Source organism: Bufo gargarizans, chromosome 4 (assembly GCF_014858855.1).
Source record: "Bufo gargarizans isolate SCDJY-AF-19 chromosome 4, ASM1485885v1, whole genome shotgun sequence".
Classification (NCBI taxonomy): domain Eukaryota; kingdom Metazoa; phylum Chordata; class Amphibia; order Anura; family Bufonidae; genus Bufo; species Bufo gargarizans.
Window position 1 is genome coordinate 328,551,485 of NC_058083.1, and position 17,118 is coordinate 328,568,602.

The 17,118-nt window shown below is 43.4% G+C and overlaps 1 long non-coding RNA gene across 1 annotated transcript in view; it reads left to right on the forward strand.

Moving 5' to 3' along the window:
- The window catches only part of LOC122936341, a 36,440-nt gene extending 23,229 nt beyond the window's left edge, over positions 1 to 13,211 (forward strand). The window contains exon 2 of the long non-coding RNA XR_006388917.1: positions 12,959 to 13,211. This is a non-coding gene — a long non-coding RNA (uncharacterized LOC122936341). The remainder of the gene's footprint in view (positions 1 to 12,958) is intronic.
- Positions 13,212 to 17,118: the final 3,907 nt, after the last annotated feature.

Sequence of the window (17,118 nt, forward strand, 5' to 3'; positions counted from 1 at the left end):
GTGAAGGTGTTACGGTGTGTCCAGTGTGCTGTTAGGGAGATATAACATCCTTGACCGTGCTTACTGGTCCACGTATCCGTAGTTAGGTGGACCTTTGCCACAGATGGTGTTGCACAGTGCCCACCTGATTTTGTCCCCCACTTGGTTGTGCAGGGAAGGGGTGGCTCGCCTGGAAAAGTAGTGGCGGCTGGGCACGATGTACTGTGGAACAGCCACCGCCATAATGCTTTTAAAATTCTCAGTCTCCACCAGACGAAATGACAGCATTTCAAAGGCTATTCATTCTGAAATGCTGGCAGTCAGAGCCAGGGATCATCGGTGGGTAGGGGGGGGTACTTCCTCTTTCGCTCCAGTTTTTGGGATATAGAGAGTTGAACGCTTCCATGGGACATTGTGGAGATGCTTGGTGACCCAGGTGATGGCATTGCTGGCAGATCCTTTGTTTGCGTGGTGGCAGGTGCCACTGTCACTCCAGAGGTGGATGAAGAGGCTGAGACTGCCGCAGAAGAGGAAGCAGGAGGAGCCAGAGACCTTTCTTTGTTTTTGAGGTGTCTACTCCACTGCAGCTCGTACTTTGCACTTGTCATGCAGGTTGTGCTCAGGTTTAGAATGTTTATGCTTCACTTCAGGCTCTGATTGCACAGCATGCAAACTATTTCTGTCTTGTCGTCAGCACATTGTCTGAAGAACTGCCATGCCAGGGAACTTCTTGGAGCTGGCTTTGGTGTGCTCGGTCCCTTGCTGCGGTGGGCAGTAGCAGACGTACTGTCTAGGGGACGGCCGCTCCGCTTTTGCAACCTGCTCCCTCTTCTGCTGTGCTGGTGGCTCTGTGCGACCACCACCTCTTCCTCCGAACTACACAGGTCACTCGCATGACCTTGATTCCATGTGGGGTCGAGGACCTCATCGTTCTCCACTTCATCTTCTACCTAGTCTTCACCTCTGCCCTCTTTGTCGGTCTGCACACTGCAGAAAGCCACAGCAGTTGGCATCTGTGTGTCACGGAATGTGTACAGGTAACAAGGCAAAGCAACATGTATAAACGACTCGCTGGATCCAAAAACTAAGGAACCAAGGGAGACCCCTGCAGAAGACCTGGCACTTTCCCTGGCTGCTCAGCCTATGCAAAGATCCTAATGGTGGAGGTTTGCATATCCACGAACCTTGACTATAAAGCCCTGAGCACCCTACTATAGTGAGGGGACACGACCACCAGCTCCCTACACAAGACACGGAGGGAGTCAGGGTCATCTGGGATCCAGCAAACAGATATTAACATATAAAAGTACACTTAGCTTTGAAGCAAACAGGAGGACAGATCAGCGTGCACACACACTCCAGGAAGTAATATAAGCCGCCCAGAAAAGCATTCTGGGGAGGCATTTAAAGGGAAGCAATTAAGACATGACAGCTGAGAGAGGCTGACGAGAGGAGGAGCTGAATACCACAACACAGAAATTCAAGGAGGAGGTTCTGAAAGGCCTCTGTCAGAGCTTCTCAGCTGTCTGGTTGTGACAGTACCCCTCCCTCTACGAGTGGACTCCGGACACTCAGAACCCACCTTCTCAGGATGGGACCTATGGAATGCCCTGATGAGACGAGAGGCCTTAATGTCCGTCACTGGGACCCACATCCTCTCCTCAGGACCATACCCCTCCCACTGAACAAGGTACTGAAGAGAACCGCGGACAAGACGAGAATCCACAATCCTAGAGACCTGAAATTCAAGATTCCCATCAACCATAATCGGAGGAGGAGGCAAAGGCGAGGGTACAATGGGTTGAACATAAGGTTTCAATAAGGACTTATGAAAAACATTATGGATCTTCCAAGTCTGAGGAAGATCAAGACGGTATGCAACAGGATTGATGACAGACAGGATTTTGTAAGGCCCAATAAACCTAGGACCCAACTTCCAGGAGGGAACCTTCAATTTGATATTCTTGGTAGACAACCACACCAGATCACCAACATTCAGGTCCGGACCAAGCACACGTCTCTTATCAGCCACACGCTTATATCTCTCACTCATGCTCTTTAGATTATCTTGTATCTTTTAACAAATAGATGACAAAGACGAGGAGAATCTGTCCTCATCAGGTAAACCAGAAGACCCCTCTCCCGAGAAAGTCCCAAACTGTGGATGAAACCCATATGCACCAAAAAATGGTGACTTATCAGAGGACTCCTGACGACGGTTATTTAAAGCAAACTCAGCAAGGGACAAAAAATAACACCAATCCTCTTGATTCTCCGCCACAAAACAACGCAGATATGTCTCCAGATTCTGATTGACGCGCTCTGTCTGGCCATTCGACTGCGGGTGGAAAGCAGAAGAGAATGACAACCGAACCCCCAAGCGAGAACAGAAAGCCTTCCAGAATCTGGAAACAAACTGCGTGCCCCTATCAGAGACTATGTCTGAAGGAATACCGTGCAACTTGACAATGTGATCAACAAATGCCTGCGCCAGCGTCTTAGCATTGGGCAAACCAGGAAAAGGGATGAAATGCACCATTTTGCTAAAACGGTCCACCACCACCATAATCACAGTCTTCCCCCGAGGAACGAGGCAGGTCCGTGATAAAGTCCATGGACAGATGTGTCCAAGGACGGGAAGGAATGGGTAAGGGAAGGAGAGGACCTGATGGCCGTGAATGAGGGACCTTGGCACGAGCGCAAGTCTCGCAGGCTGCCACAAAACCCTCAACCGACTTACGAAGCGCAGGCCACCAGAATCTCCGAGCGATGAGATCCAGTGTGGCTCTTACCCCCGGGTGCCCAGCAAGGACCGTATCGTGGTGTTCTTTAAAAATCTTGTGTCTTAAAGCGAGAGGCACAAACAACCTCCCAGGAGGACAAAGATCAGGAGCCTCTGACTGGGCTGCCTGCACCTCTGCCTCCAATTCAGGAAAAAGAGCAGAGACCACCACACCTTCAGCCAAAATGGGACCCGGGTCTTCAAAATTCCCGCCTCCCGGAAAACAACGTGACAGGGCATCTGCCTTCACATTCTTAACTCCAGGGCGGAACGTGACAACAAAATTAAACCTAGAAAAGAACAACGACCATCTGGCCTGTCTCGGGTTCAGACGCTTGGCTGACTCCAAGTAGGCCAGATTTTTATGGTCAGTAAATACGGTAATAGGGTGTCTGGCTCCCTCTAGCCAATGGCGCCATTCCTCAAAAGCCAACTTGATGGCCAACAATTCCCTATCTCCCACATCGTAATTTCTCTCCGCGGAGGAGAGTTTTCTTGAGAAAAAGGCACACGGTCGCCAATTGGCAGGAGAGGAACCCTGAGACAAGACCGCCCCCACACCCACCTCAGAAGCATCAACCTCAACTATGAAGGGTAATGAAACATCAGGTTGCACCAAGATGGGAGCGGAAGCAAAACTCTCCTTGATATCAGAAAAGGCCTTACGCGCCTCTACTGACCAAGAAGAAAAATCTACCCCCTTTCTGGTCATATCAGTGAGTGGTTTAACAATAGAAGAATAATTCAAAATGAACTTCCTGTAATAATTGGCAAAGCCCAAAAAACGCATCAGCGCCTTTTGATTCTCAGGAAGCTCCCACTCAAGCACAGCGCGGACCTTCTCGGGGTCCATGCGAAAACCAGAAGCGGAGAGAAGAAACCCCAGAAATTGAATTTCTGGAACCGCAAACACACATTTTTCCAGTTTCGCATATAATTTATTCTCCCGCAGGATGAGCAAGACCTGACGTAAATGTTCCTTATGAGTTTTGAAATCGGGAGAAAAAATCAAAATGTCATCCAAATACACCAATACAAATTTTCCCATCAAATGATAAAAAATGCTGTTCACGAAATGCTGAAAAACGGCTGGGGCATTCATCAAACCAAAAGGCATAACCAAATTCTCAAAATGGCCCTCAGGGGTATTGAAGGCCGTCTTCCATTCGTCCCCTTCTCTGACCCTGACCAGGTTGTATGCCCCTCTTAAATCTAATTTGGAAAAGACTTTAGCCCCAACAACCTGGTTAAACAGGTCCGGGATCAGAGGAAGCGGATAAGGGTCACGAATTGTGATATTGTTCAGCTCCCTGAAATCCAGACAAGGTCTTAAAGAACCATCTTTTTTCTTAACAAAGAAAAAACCAGCGGCAACAGGTGACTTTGAGGGTCGTATGTGTCCCTTTCTCAGACTCTCAGAGATATAAGTACGCATAGCGATCCTCTCAGGTTGGGAAAGATTGTATAAACGAGATTTAGGCAGCTTGGCGTCTGGGATGAGATTAATAGGGCAATCGTACTCCCTGTGCGGGGGCAAATCCTGAACTCCACTCTCAGAGAAGACATCCGAAAATTCAGAGAGAAAAGATGGTACAGTCTTAGTAGCAACCTCAGAAACAGATGTCGTGAGGCAATTCTCTCTGCAAAAGTCACTCCAACCATTTATTTGCCTTGCTTGCCAATCAATGGTGGGGTTATGTTTAGTGAGCCAGGGTAGCCCCAACACTAGAGGAGTCGGCAAACCGCTAAGGACGAAACATGACACATCCTCAACATGAGCATCACTCACAATTAAACGGATATTGTGAACTATGCCCTTTAATGACTTCTGAGAAAGTGGAGCAGAATCGATAGCAAACACAGGAATATCCTTTCTCAAAGCGCACACCTGGAAACCATGAGTTATCGCAAAGTGATTATCAATGAGATTGACCGCTGCTCCACTATCCACAAAAATCTCACAAAAAATGTTCTTGCTCTCTAGCGCCACCCTAGCCGGCAGGACAAAACGGGAACTACAAGCAAATGGAAAATCTTCAATTTCCGCCTCAATCCTGCCAATAGTAACAGACGGAACATTTTTCAAAGATTTTTTCCTCTTTGTTTCTTTATTATACCCAGAGAACTGCCTGAATCTCCTAGAGGGACAAATATTTGCCAAATGATTAATACCTCCACAACAAAAACAAACCCTCTCATGCGGGCTGAATCTTCTATTGTCAGAAGCAATCAACCCCAGCTGCATGGGCTCCTGCTCAGAAGGGGCTGACAGCGACTGAGACCCCTGCGCAGAGAATGGGACCGCTGCACAGTCCTGGGACCGAGTATGACAGGAAAGAGAGATCTCTCTCTCTAAGACGCCTGTCAATACGAACGGCCTGAGACATAGCAGAGTCCAAAGAAATAGGCCTTTCATGAAAGGCAAATGCATCTTTCAATCCCTCTGAAAGACCATGGCAAAATTGACTTCAGAGTGCAGCATCATTCCAACCAGTATCAGCTGCCCAACTCCGAAATTCTGAGCAGTATATTTCTGCGGATTGTTTACCCTGGCATAGGAGACGTAGTCTAGACTCCGCCAGAGCAATACGATCCGGATCATCATATATCTGACCCAGGGCTAAAAAGAATTCATCCACTGAACGGAGGGGCCGTGCCCCCTCCGGCAGCGAAAAGGCCCAGGACTGAGCGTTACCCCTGAGCAGCGATATAATGATCCCCACCCTCCGTTCCTCATCACCAGAAGAATGGGGAAGAAGGCGAAAATGGAGTTTGCAAGCCTCTCTAAAACGCACAAAATTCTCACTACCCCCGGAGAACGTATCCGGGAGCGAGATCTTAGGCTCAGAACAAGCTCCATGAACGCAAGCTGAACCGGTCACTTGAAGCTGAGACAAAGTCTTACGGAGGTCAGCTACCTCCAATGAAAGACCCTGGAAGCGTTCAGCCAAAAGTGAAACCGGATCCATGCTTAAGACGGTTTTGGCGGCTTATAATGTCACGGAATGTGTACAGGTAACAAGGCAAAGCAACATGTATAAACGACTCGCTGGATCCAAAAACTAAGGAACCAAGGGAGACCCCTGCAGAAGACCTGGCACTTTCCCTGGCTGCTCAGCCTATGCAAAGATCCTAATGGTGGAGGTTTGCATATCCACGAACCTTGACTATAAAGCCCTGAGCACCCTACTATAGTGAGGGGACACGACCACCAGCTCCCTACACAAGACACGGAGGGAGTCAGGGTCATCTGGGATCCAGCAAACAGATATTAACATATAAAAGTACACTTAGCTTTGAAGCAAACAGGAGGACAGATCAGCGTGCACACACACTCCAGGAAGTAATATAAGCCACCCAGAAAAGCATTCTGGGGAGGCATTTAAAGGGAAGCAATTAAGACATGACAGCTGAGAGAGGCTGACGAGAGGAGGAGCTGAATACCACAACACAGAAATTCAAGGAGGAGGTTCTGAAAGGCCTCTGTCAGAGCTTCTCAGCTGTCTGGTTGTGACACTGTGTTTCGTCATCATCCGAGAAGTTCTGCGGTGGTCCTCCCATGTACTCATCCTGAAACATAAGTGGTTGGGAATCGGTGCTATGGGTCAGGGCTATGGGAATGGCCTTGGGAAAGCCTAATAGCAGAGTCATCAAAAAGCAGAAGAGACTGCTCCATGACTTGGGGCTCAGACTGCTTGGCTGATTTGCAAGGGGGCAAAGTGAAGGACTGATGGACATGGGCTGCAGGTGCCAACTCTGATCTTTTAGCAGGAGACTGGGTGGGAGACAATGTGAAGGAACTGGAGGCACTGTTAGCCACTCAATCTATTATCCCCTGTACTTGTTCTGGCCTTACCATTCGTAGAGCCGCATTCGGCCCTACCAAATAACGCTGAAGGTTCTGTTGCCTACTTGCACCTGAGGAAGGTGTTTCATTTGTGCGTGTAGCTGGCACAGATCGACCACGTCCTCTCCCTGCAACAGTAACTCCACCAGCATCACCACGACCGGGGCCACGTCCCTTATTTGACGCTCTCCTCATTCGTTGCATTCACCCACCAAACTAACAGATGGTTTTTGTCAGGCGAATATGTAACCACCAATAGTCAACAATTAAGTTCACTGAGAGTAAGGCAGTGCCGGTTGTCATAAAGAGGAAACATTTCTTGAGGTCACACAATAGTGTGACAGGCGAATTTTATTAAATGACTACACGGTCCCAAACAATGTTAATTTGTTAACCAACAATGTAACTGCAGTATTGACTGGTTTGTATTTGACTGTGCCAAATGCAGCAAAGACCCCAGTTTTAGGGTCTTGCAAATAATTGGTGCTTTTTTTAACCCAGAATATAACAACAGTGTTTAAAGTTTGTATTTGACTCTCACAAATGCAACAAAGGCCGCAAATGTATTATCTTACCCAAAATGGGTGTTTTTCTAAACCCAGAATATAATTGCAGTATTTAAGCTTGTATTTCACTGTGACAAATGCAGCAAAGGCCACAAAATGGGTGTTTTTTAAATAACAGAATATGACAGCAATATCTAACCCTTGTACAGTTGCAAGAAAAAGTATGTGAACCCTTTGGAATGATATGGATTTTCTCGTCATAAAATGTGATCTGATCTTCATCTAAGTCAAAACAATAGACAATCACAGTCTGCTGAAACTAATAACACACAAAGAATTAAATGTTACCAAGTTTTTACTGAACACACCATGTAAACATTCACAGTGCAGGTGGAAAAAGTATGTGAACCCTAGACTAATGACATCTCCAAGAGCTAATTGGAGTGAGGTGTCAGCCAACTGAAGTCCAGTCAATGAGATGAGATTGGAGGTGTTGGTTACAGCTGCCCTGCCCTATAAAAAACACACACCAGTTCTGGGTTTGCTTTTCAGAAGAAGCATTGCCTGATGTGAATGATGCCTCACACAAAAGAGCTCTCAGAAGCCCTATGATTAAGAATTGTTGACTTGCATAAAGCTGGAAAGGGTTATAAAAGTATCTCCAAAAGCCTTGCTGTTCATTAGTCCACGGTAAGACAAATTGTCTATAAATGGATAAAGTTTAGCACTGTTCCTACTTTCTCTAGGAGTGGCTGTCCTGTAAAGATGACTGCAAGAACACAGCGCAGACTGCTCAATGAGGTGAAGAAGAATCCTAGCGTGTCAGCTAAAGACTTACAAAAGTCTCTGGCATGTGCTAACATCCCTGTTTGCGAATATACGATACGTTAAACACTAAACAAGAATGGATTTCATGGGAGGATACCACAGAGGAAGCCACTGCTGTCCAAAAAAAACATTGATGCACGTTTACAGTTTGCACAAGAGCATCTGGATGTTCCACAGCAGTACTGGCAAAATATTCTGTGGACAGATGAAACCAAAGTTGAGTTGTTTGGAAGAAACACACAACACTATGTGTGGAGAAAAAGAGGCACAGCACACCAACATCAAAACCTCATCCCAACTGTGAAGTATGGTGGTGGGGGCATCCCCATGGTTTGGGGATGCTTTGCTGCATCAGGGCCTGGACGGATTGCTATCATCGAAGGAAAAATGAATTCCCAAGTTTATCAAGACATTTTGCAGCAGAACTTAAGGCCATCTGTCCACCAGCTGAAGCTAAACAGAAGATAGGTGTTGCAACAGGACAACGACCCAAAGCATAGAAGTAAATCAACAACATAATGGCTTAAACAGAAGAAAATATGCCTTCTGGAGTGGCCCAGTCAGAGTCCTGACCTCAACCCGATTGAGATGCTGTGGCATGACCTCAAGAAAGCAATTCACACCAGACATCCCAAGAATATTGCTGAACTGAAACAGTTCTGTAAAGAGGAATAGTCAAGAATTACTCCTGACCGTTGTGCACGTCTGATCTGCAACTACAGTAAACGTTTGGTTGAAGTTATTGCTGCCAAAGGAGGTTCAACCAGTTATTAAATCCAAGGGTTCACATACTTTTTCCACCTGCACTGTGAATGTTTACCTGGTGTGTTCAATAAAAACATGGTAACATTTAACACTTTGTGTGTTATTTGTTTAAGCAGACTGTGATTGTCTATTGTTCTGACTTAGATGAAGATCAGATCACATTTTATGACCAATTTGTGCAGAAATCCATATAATTCCAAAGGGTTTGCATACTTTTTCTTGTAACTATATTTCACTGTGACAAATGCCGTAAAGGCCGCAGAGGTAGGGTATTGCAAAAAATTGGTGTTTTTTTAAACCCAGAATATTGCAGTATTTCAAGCTTGTATTTTACTGTGAACTTTACAGTACGGGTTCACTTAACCCTAGTTATTCACTTTTCAGAATTCAGCTAAACCCTCCTTAGGGAGTCTATTCCAGAGCTTCACAGTTTTTGAAGTAAAGAAGCTTTGACACTTCTGGAGACTGAACTTTTTCTTTTCCAGTCGGAGGCACTGAGCCCTTTTCTTTTGAGGGCATTTTACATGGAACAGCTTTTTAGCATATTTTTCTGCGGCCCATTTATATATTTGTATAGGTTAATCATATCCCCCCTTAGACGTCTGTTCTCAAGACTAAATAAATTCCATTCTTTTAATCTTTCTTCATAACTAAGACCCTTCATGCCCCTTATTAGTTTAGTCGCTCTCTATACTTTTTCCAGCTGCAGTGCTTCCTTTCTATGGACTGGTGCCCAGAACTAAACTACATATTCCAGATGAGGCCTGCTCCACGAGTCAATGCTTCGTTTAGTGGATGACAATATCCTTGTGGCCTTAGAAGCAGCTGATTGGCATTGTATGCTGTTATTTAATCTACGATCTACAAGGACACCCAAATCCTTCTCTATAAGTGACTCTCCCAGTGTTACATCCCCTAGGACATATGATGCACAGAGATTATTACTACCAAGATGCATAACTTTACATTTATCTACATTGAACCCTATTTGCTAAGTTGATGCCTAGTCACTCAGAATATTCAAGTCAGCTTGTAGTTTATGGACATCTTCCATAGACTGCACACTACTACTGTACATAGTTTGGTGTCATCTACCAAATTAGAAATGGTGCTGTTAATTCCATCCTCAATATCATTAATAAATAAATTAAAGGGAACCTGTCACCTAAAAAAACGCCTCTCAAACGCCTTAAAGTAGCCAGCAGTATGCTCCTAAAGATCCTTTTCTTCCTCTGGCCAGATGCACCAAAATCTTGAAAAACTAACTTTAATCCCATGCACGCGCTATGTAACAGCAGAGTTTGAAGTCAAGGGGGCAGCGGCCTCCTCACTTCAAGTCAGGATAGCCACGCCCCTTTCCCTGCTCCTTCACCTCTGATTGACAGCCACGCACGTGAACATCTGACGCGCACTCACACTCGGCCGACTTTGCTATATAGCCGAAAGCTATCGACTGTCAATCAAAAGTGAAGAGGCATGGAAAGGGGGCATGGTTATCTTGGCTTGAAGCGAGGAGGCTGCTGCCCCCTTGACTTCCAACTCTTCTGTTACATAGCGCGTGCAGGGGATTAAAGTTTGTTTTTCAAGATTTTGGTGCATCTTGCCAGAGGAAGAAAAGGATCTTTAGGAACATACTGCTGGCTACTTTAAGGTAATGCTGGTGGTTTGGGAGGCATTTTTTAGGCGAAAGGTTCCCTTTAAATAACAGGGGACTCAACATTGAACCTTGGGGTACATCACTTATAACCCGGGACCATTCTGAATAGGAATCTTTGACCACAACTCTCTGGACACGGTCCTTCAGACAGTTTTCAATACAATTACAAACTATACCTTCCAAGCCTATAGACCAGGGCTGGCCAACCTGCGACTCTCCAGCTGTTGTAAAACTACAGTTCCCACCATATCCTGCTGTAGGCAGACTGGGCATGCTGGGAGTTGTGGTTTTGCAACAGCTGGAGAGCCATACCTGCTATAGACCTTATTTTACCTATAAAATGTCTATGAGGGACAGTATCAAAAGCCTTTACAAAACCCAGAAACACTACATCCACAGCCACAGCTGTCCAGTCTTCTACTCACCTCCTCATACAAACAAATCAGGTTAGTCTGACAACTTCTGTCCTTAGTAAACCCATGTTGGTTATCATTTATGATATTATTAACAGTCACAAACAGCGGTGTATAGTGACTTAAGAGTTCTTCAAATATTTTTCCCACAACAGAAGCTAAACTATCTGGTGTATATTACCTGTAGAGGACCTCCTAGATCAGGGGTAGGCAACCTCCGGCTCCTAGCTGTTGTGAAACTACAATTCCCAGCATGCTCCATTCATTTCTATGAGAGTTCTTAGAAGAGCAGAGCAAGTATGCATACTGGGAGTTGTAGTTTCACAACAGCTGGGAGCCGGAGGTTGCCTACCCCTGTCCTAGATCATTTTTTTAATATGGGCACCACATTTGCCTTACACTAATCGCTTGGCACTGTACTGTACTGTAGGTATACTTACAAAAAAATTTAAATAAAAAAATGATGTATAATCTCCCCATATTCTCAACTAACTATATTCTGCTCAGTCTTTCTATCCATTGACCTGGTACAAACTTACAAGTTAAGGTCCGTTTATTCTTTATTCATAAATTCTTTATCTTTTCTTTCTCGATTTCTATGTAACTTTATTTTCTTTATTCATACACATGATGAGAATGTGAGCACTGTGCTAGCATACTTATCAACATTTTCATAGAAAATGTGGGATATTTAAGCCTCGTCTTGGAAGCTGCCAAACATGACAAGACCGTCCACCTATGGGCAGGGCTTATACAAGCACCATCCATTTTCAACCTTGTAAAGAGAACTATTTTCCAGGATTGTCTATGAAAATTAGAGACAGTCCCTGCAAATTCTAGACTGCAGGCTACTTTGTTATAGGAAATCTGCAATGGAAAAAAATTGCCTTGACTGCAAAGTATGAATGATGGATCCTTAGAATGCATTTAGAGTGCACCAAGTGTGAATGTTTCTACAACTTAATGTAGTGAATAACTGTGTAATAATTTGAAACTAATGAATGACCCTAAAATGGCATGGCAGGTTAAACTTCCACTTTGGTCAGAGCATGGAAAAACTGAATGACCTTACCATTCAACTTATAGATACATAGCCAGTATGTGTAGTATATTTCTAGTAACTTATTTCAAGAGAATTTCAGGAATAATGTAAATAAAGCATCAACCTTAAAAACAAGTGATTTTTTTAATGCACGTCACTGGAACAGAATGTTTCGGCCTAAAGGATATGTTCATTATATTTCACCTTTGTGTGCAAGGCTTTTATTACAGGATCCCAAATCATCATGGAAATACACTTTTTAAGGGAATGAAGCTTACACTGCTGAACAGGACATCACAAGATTTTGTTTCTAGTCTATTTACTTAAGCCTATCTAGAGACTTAAAAGCCCTTGATCACTTCTCCGGTCATAGATATGACATGGCTATTGGCTAAGCTATCATCTGGTTGGCAGCTGTCTGTACGGATTGTTCTATGAACCTGCACACTTGACTCAACTGAATGTGCATGTTATTTCAGTATAGAGTAGAAGATAAGCTGCTGTCAGATGTCAAACTTCTTTGGTGCCACTTATCTCGAGGGAAGAAAAAAAATTCAACAGGATAAAATCTGACCTTTCTGGGCATTTCAGTAGCCATCTTAGATATTAATTGCCAGCTCATCCAATCATAATCATAAGGATTCTCTGAGGAACAATGAATGTATGTGGCCAGGTATACTTATATTGTATGTGATATGAATAGGAGTAACAGGATGTGATATGCAAATTATCACTAGAGTTCCTTAAGTAGAATTTGACCTAACATGAGAGAAACTGATTATGGCCTATGCTTAGTCAATCTATTACCTTTAACATTCATCATTATGTGCTATCTGAAAATGGTCAAGTTGATGGTCCTGGTGTCAGGTTTAGTCATGTACTCCTGACTTGCAAGCCTGCTCCAGCAGAATCTGGCTCACTCACAGTGAAGCAACGTGTCTTGACCTTGGCTTCATCTGTGCATTGTGTGTGTGCTCGATGCTACTGGAGCTGGCCTGCAAACCCGCAAGCTCCTGAGACTGAGACCCCCAGTCAGGTCCATGTAAGAGCTGGAGACACAAAGTGATTGAAATCTAATGAAGACTATTCACTGCATCATTTTTCATTTTATTGACCACTATATATTACTTTTTTGATAGTGAAGTTCACAAAGAAGAACAAAGACCGTATTTCACTGGATGGTGCATCTCACGATGAAGAGCAGAAGAACTGAGAGCTATTGGACTGATGCCGGTGACAGGTCTTGAATTCTAAACCTCAACATGGAGATGCTCAATGGACAGTAACGAGATCTGTTCTGCAATCTCCTTAAAGGGGTTGTCTCACTTCAGCATGTAGACAAAGTTAATGCAAGGCACTTCCTATTATATTTTGATCGTCCATATTGCCTCATTTCCTGGCTTGATTCATTTTTCCATAACATTATACACTGCTAATGCAGCCGCGCCACAGGGCCCTCTATATCGCATCCCAGGTGTAGGAAATGCTGAGTGGTATAGTGTGGCCTAAAATGTCTCTTTATGTGTGTTATGGTGCTCCTACCTGGATACGGCTGTACCCCAGACTTTGGCTCCTAAGCAATAAATAGGGGGAATAATTGAGGGATTTTAAGAAATAACTTAAGTCCAGACCTTGAGATGAAGTTCAATGGCATCTTTACTTTGAATAAACATTTCTCCCAACAGTTTCAGGCTTTGTCTTGGTTCCAGCAGGCTTAAGCATTAAACTGGCAGGCAAACTCAACTCTGCTATATATTTCTCTCACTCTGATGTACTGACAAGCTAACTTGATGTCTTTGTTTCCTCTTTATGCTGCACTTCACTCTTGTAGTTGGACTTATGTTCAACCAAAAAGTAGGTTAGAATCCTGGCAGCTCCAACATGGAGTTTCAACCAGAACAAACTTGAACTGCCCCACCTCCTTCTGGTAGCAAGCAAGACTGGCCCACTTCTGACCAAAGAGGGGGGGATGGAATTGTGAGTTCCAATGTATCTAATTATAGCCCTGCCGTGTTTGCTTGCACCAGCTGGTGAACCAGGCATATTACATATGAACAATTGCATAACAAGATTATGAATGCACATTGTGGAGGACCTGGAAAAACATACATAAATTGACATTTTGTTAGCCCATTAGAGATAGTAGCAGGGTACAGTAGTGGTAAGACCACTCTGGGGTGTTACATACACCCTTACTTAAAACAAAGCCGCCTCGGCTTGTGCTTAGGGTATGCTGTAAGGGTACTCAAGGAAAGTTAGAGTGCTGCTTTAGACTATATACTATTATGACATACATAGACATAGCAACAGCTACCACTAGGTTCCTGCCCATATGAGTAGGGTGTCTATTTACTGTTTCCCTCTCAGTATAAACCAGAGAAGCAAAGAGTCTGCACCAAGCAATCATTCCTGACTTTCTTTTGTGTGTACTGGATCCTAGTACCAAAGAAAGCGCGGTGGTGTCTTCACTCTGTAATCCTTCCACTATGCAATGAAATCCTGCAAATAGAAGGGTGGCTTCATCCTGTATTCCCTTCCAAACAACAAGGCCTAATCATGCTTTACGCTTTGTCACCTTGATGTCTGAACTGGTAGCTTTTCACAAATTTTTCCTAAGACAGTGCGCAGTACCTTAAGGCACGTAGGAACATATATTATTTTTTTTAACAGCGGGGTTACCCTTTAAAGATGTTGAGACTGCTTGCTACTCTACCACTTGGTCCCCCTTGTGTAGCCACAATACAATACAATGCCTAGGCTTTCTAAGCTAACACAAGGTAGCATAAGAACCATTAGTATTGATGTCCTCAGAGGCTGTCTGTATGAGTGATGAAGCAAGGATGTTAACTATCTGGCTAACAATATAAAGTCCAAAGTTCATTTAAGGTGCATAAAAGGTTACATTGTAGTACCCAAAATAGAGTCCATACAATGGGCGAAGGTGCTTAAATGTTGCAGAACCTGTAAAACATGAATCCAAAAATATTGCAAAAATATGATAGTAGAAATCACAAAGAGCTCAGATGCACATTTGAGTCTATTTTTTGGGTGCTGGCTTATAACGTTGTAAAACTGGAACATACAGTATAGTGAAAAAACTCATTTGTAACCCACATAATGTAGTAGGTAATTCCCACAGTGAGTAGTTTTCCTTTTAGAATATTTGTAATATTCTAAAAAAAATCTATATAGCAATATAGTGAATATTATGTAATAATTATGTAGTAAGTCAGTGATAATATCGGACACCGGAAAAGCTGGGGAGTAACTCGGTGTAGATTGCGAGTTATTACCCAGCTTTCCCAGTGTCAAATTTTATCACTGAGTTATTACCCAGCTTTCCCAGTGTCATATATCATCCTAGTGTAGATCACAAATAATCTAATCGCGAATGTTAAGACTCATTCTAATATTGTTGTCAGAAGACTATGAAACCAATAGAGGGCGCTATTGAGTTATGAACAGCACCCTCTATTAGTTTCATAGTCTTCTTACAAGACTATTTGTCTTGTCATAAGACTGTGAAACCAATAGAGGGCGCTGTTCATAACTCAATAGCGCCATCTATTGGTTTTCATAGTCTTCTGACAACAATATTAGAGGGCGCTGTTCATAACTCAATAGTGCCTTCTATTGGTTTTCATAGTCTTATGACAGCTGAAAAACAAGGCAGATTCTACTAATTTGCATGTCTTTCCCATATGCCCATGTTTATGCAAATTAATTTTTACATGACAAAACTGTATAGAAAGGTTATTGAATATTATGTTAGGACAATCGGAAAACTTTTTGTCGCCCTAATGATATTGATCTAGGTGTACAGGTCCACCCAAGCCAATGCAACAGATGCAAAATAACTTTAAGGGAGGTTTACTGGTTCTCAGTCAGATGAGAGCTGGTATGGAATATCTCATAGTGCACAAGGCTGCCATTGTAAGGTATACTGACTAAGCCTGTCATCTGTCTCATGGATAGATTGATGACTTTCACATACCTGGCTTTTGGCATACAGCTTTTGTGTGGTTGTCTATTGTATTTTGTACATAATAGAAGTCTAAGACACATCCAGCTATCCTCTTAATGCTGTTTCCAAACCATTTTGATGGGGTTTCCATTAATTGCTAACCTTTTTTTATGAACATGTCTACACACTTTATCAATGAAGACCTACATAATATGAAATCTATGCAACATGAGACTATATATCTGTTTAAAGTGGAAGAAGATACCTTGCAGTAGAAAACCTTATATATGGCGATCTTACAAGTGTTCAAATGACAGTGTAAAGACCATCTCTGTATATAGGTTCATATAGATGTCTCCTATACTGTCTTCCAACGTTTAAGGTAATTTTTACTTATAGATAGGTTCCCTAAAGAAATCTTTGTATGGAATACCTCCAGTGCTATGTTTTGCAGGTAATACATAAAAAAATGCATCGGAGGGAAAAAAACGCAGCATTACCGCAATAGAAATCTATGTATTTATATTCAAGCATCACAATATTGATCTCTGCGCCAATAAAGACTGTCGCTGAGAACATCAAATCAAGAAGAAAAAAATAACATCCTATGACTAGCTACATCCAAACTATGAAATCCAGTCCAGCTCTTTTGTGATAACCATAGAAAGGGTATAAAAACTGCCTAATGGGCAGGTGGCGGGTGCGACTGATGAAGGAGGCAGGTTGGACCTCCGAAACGTGTCTGGTGAAAGCACAGTAGACCCGCATCCATACAATTTGATGGACAATAACTACTTACTTATTTTTTGAAAGCGCTTCCAATATCAGACCTTCTCCCCTTCCAAATGAAGATTACTGCACAGTGAACACGGACCGACACGCAACACGTGGGACACCGAACAAAGTGACATTACACCCACGCGGGACGCCAAGCGAGGGGACTTGGGCGTCAAGCAAGGAGACTCGAATGGCGAACTAGCGGTCACGGCCAACAAGCTCACCGGAGAAGGTAACTTCAGTCAGGGTACAGACTTCCTTAACGACACTGTTCGAAACGCGTAGATCGTGGGGATAAGTGGGTCACAGTATCACTGTTGCTGGATGTACCTAATGTATGGTGATCAATAAAGACCGGGATTTTTTCATCACGTCCTTCTGGTGCTGGAGCCTTTTTCTATTTGTACAGACTTTCTTACCTTGTGGGACACCACAACAGGTATAACACCCGACTGTTTTAATTCTAGTACTAATATATATATATATATTTATAGCCCTGATATTGCCAAAAGAGACTGGTTATAACTAACAACCTTATTGTGAAGAAACGTTTCAAGT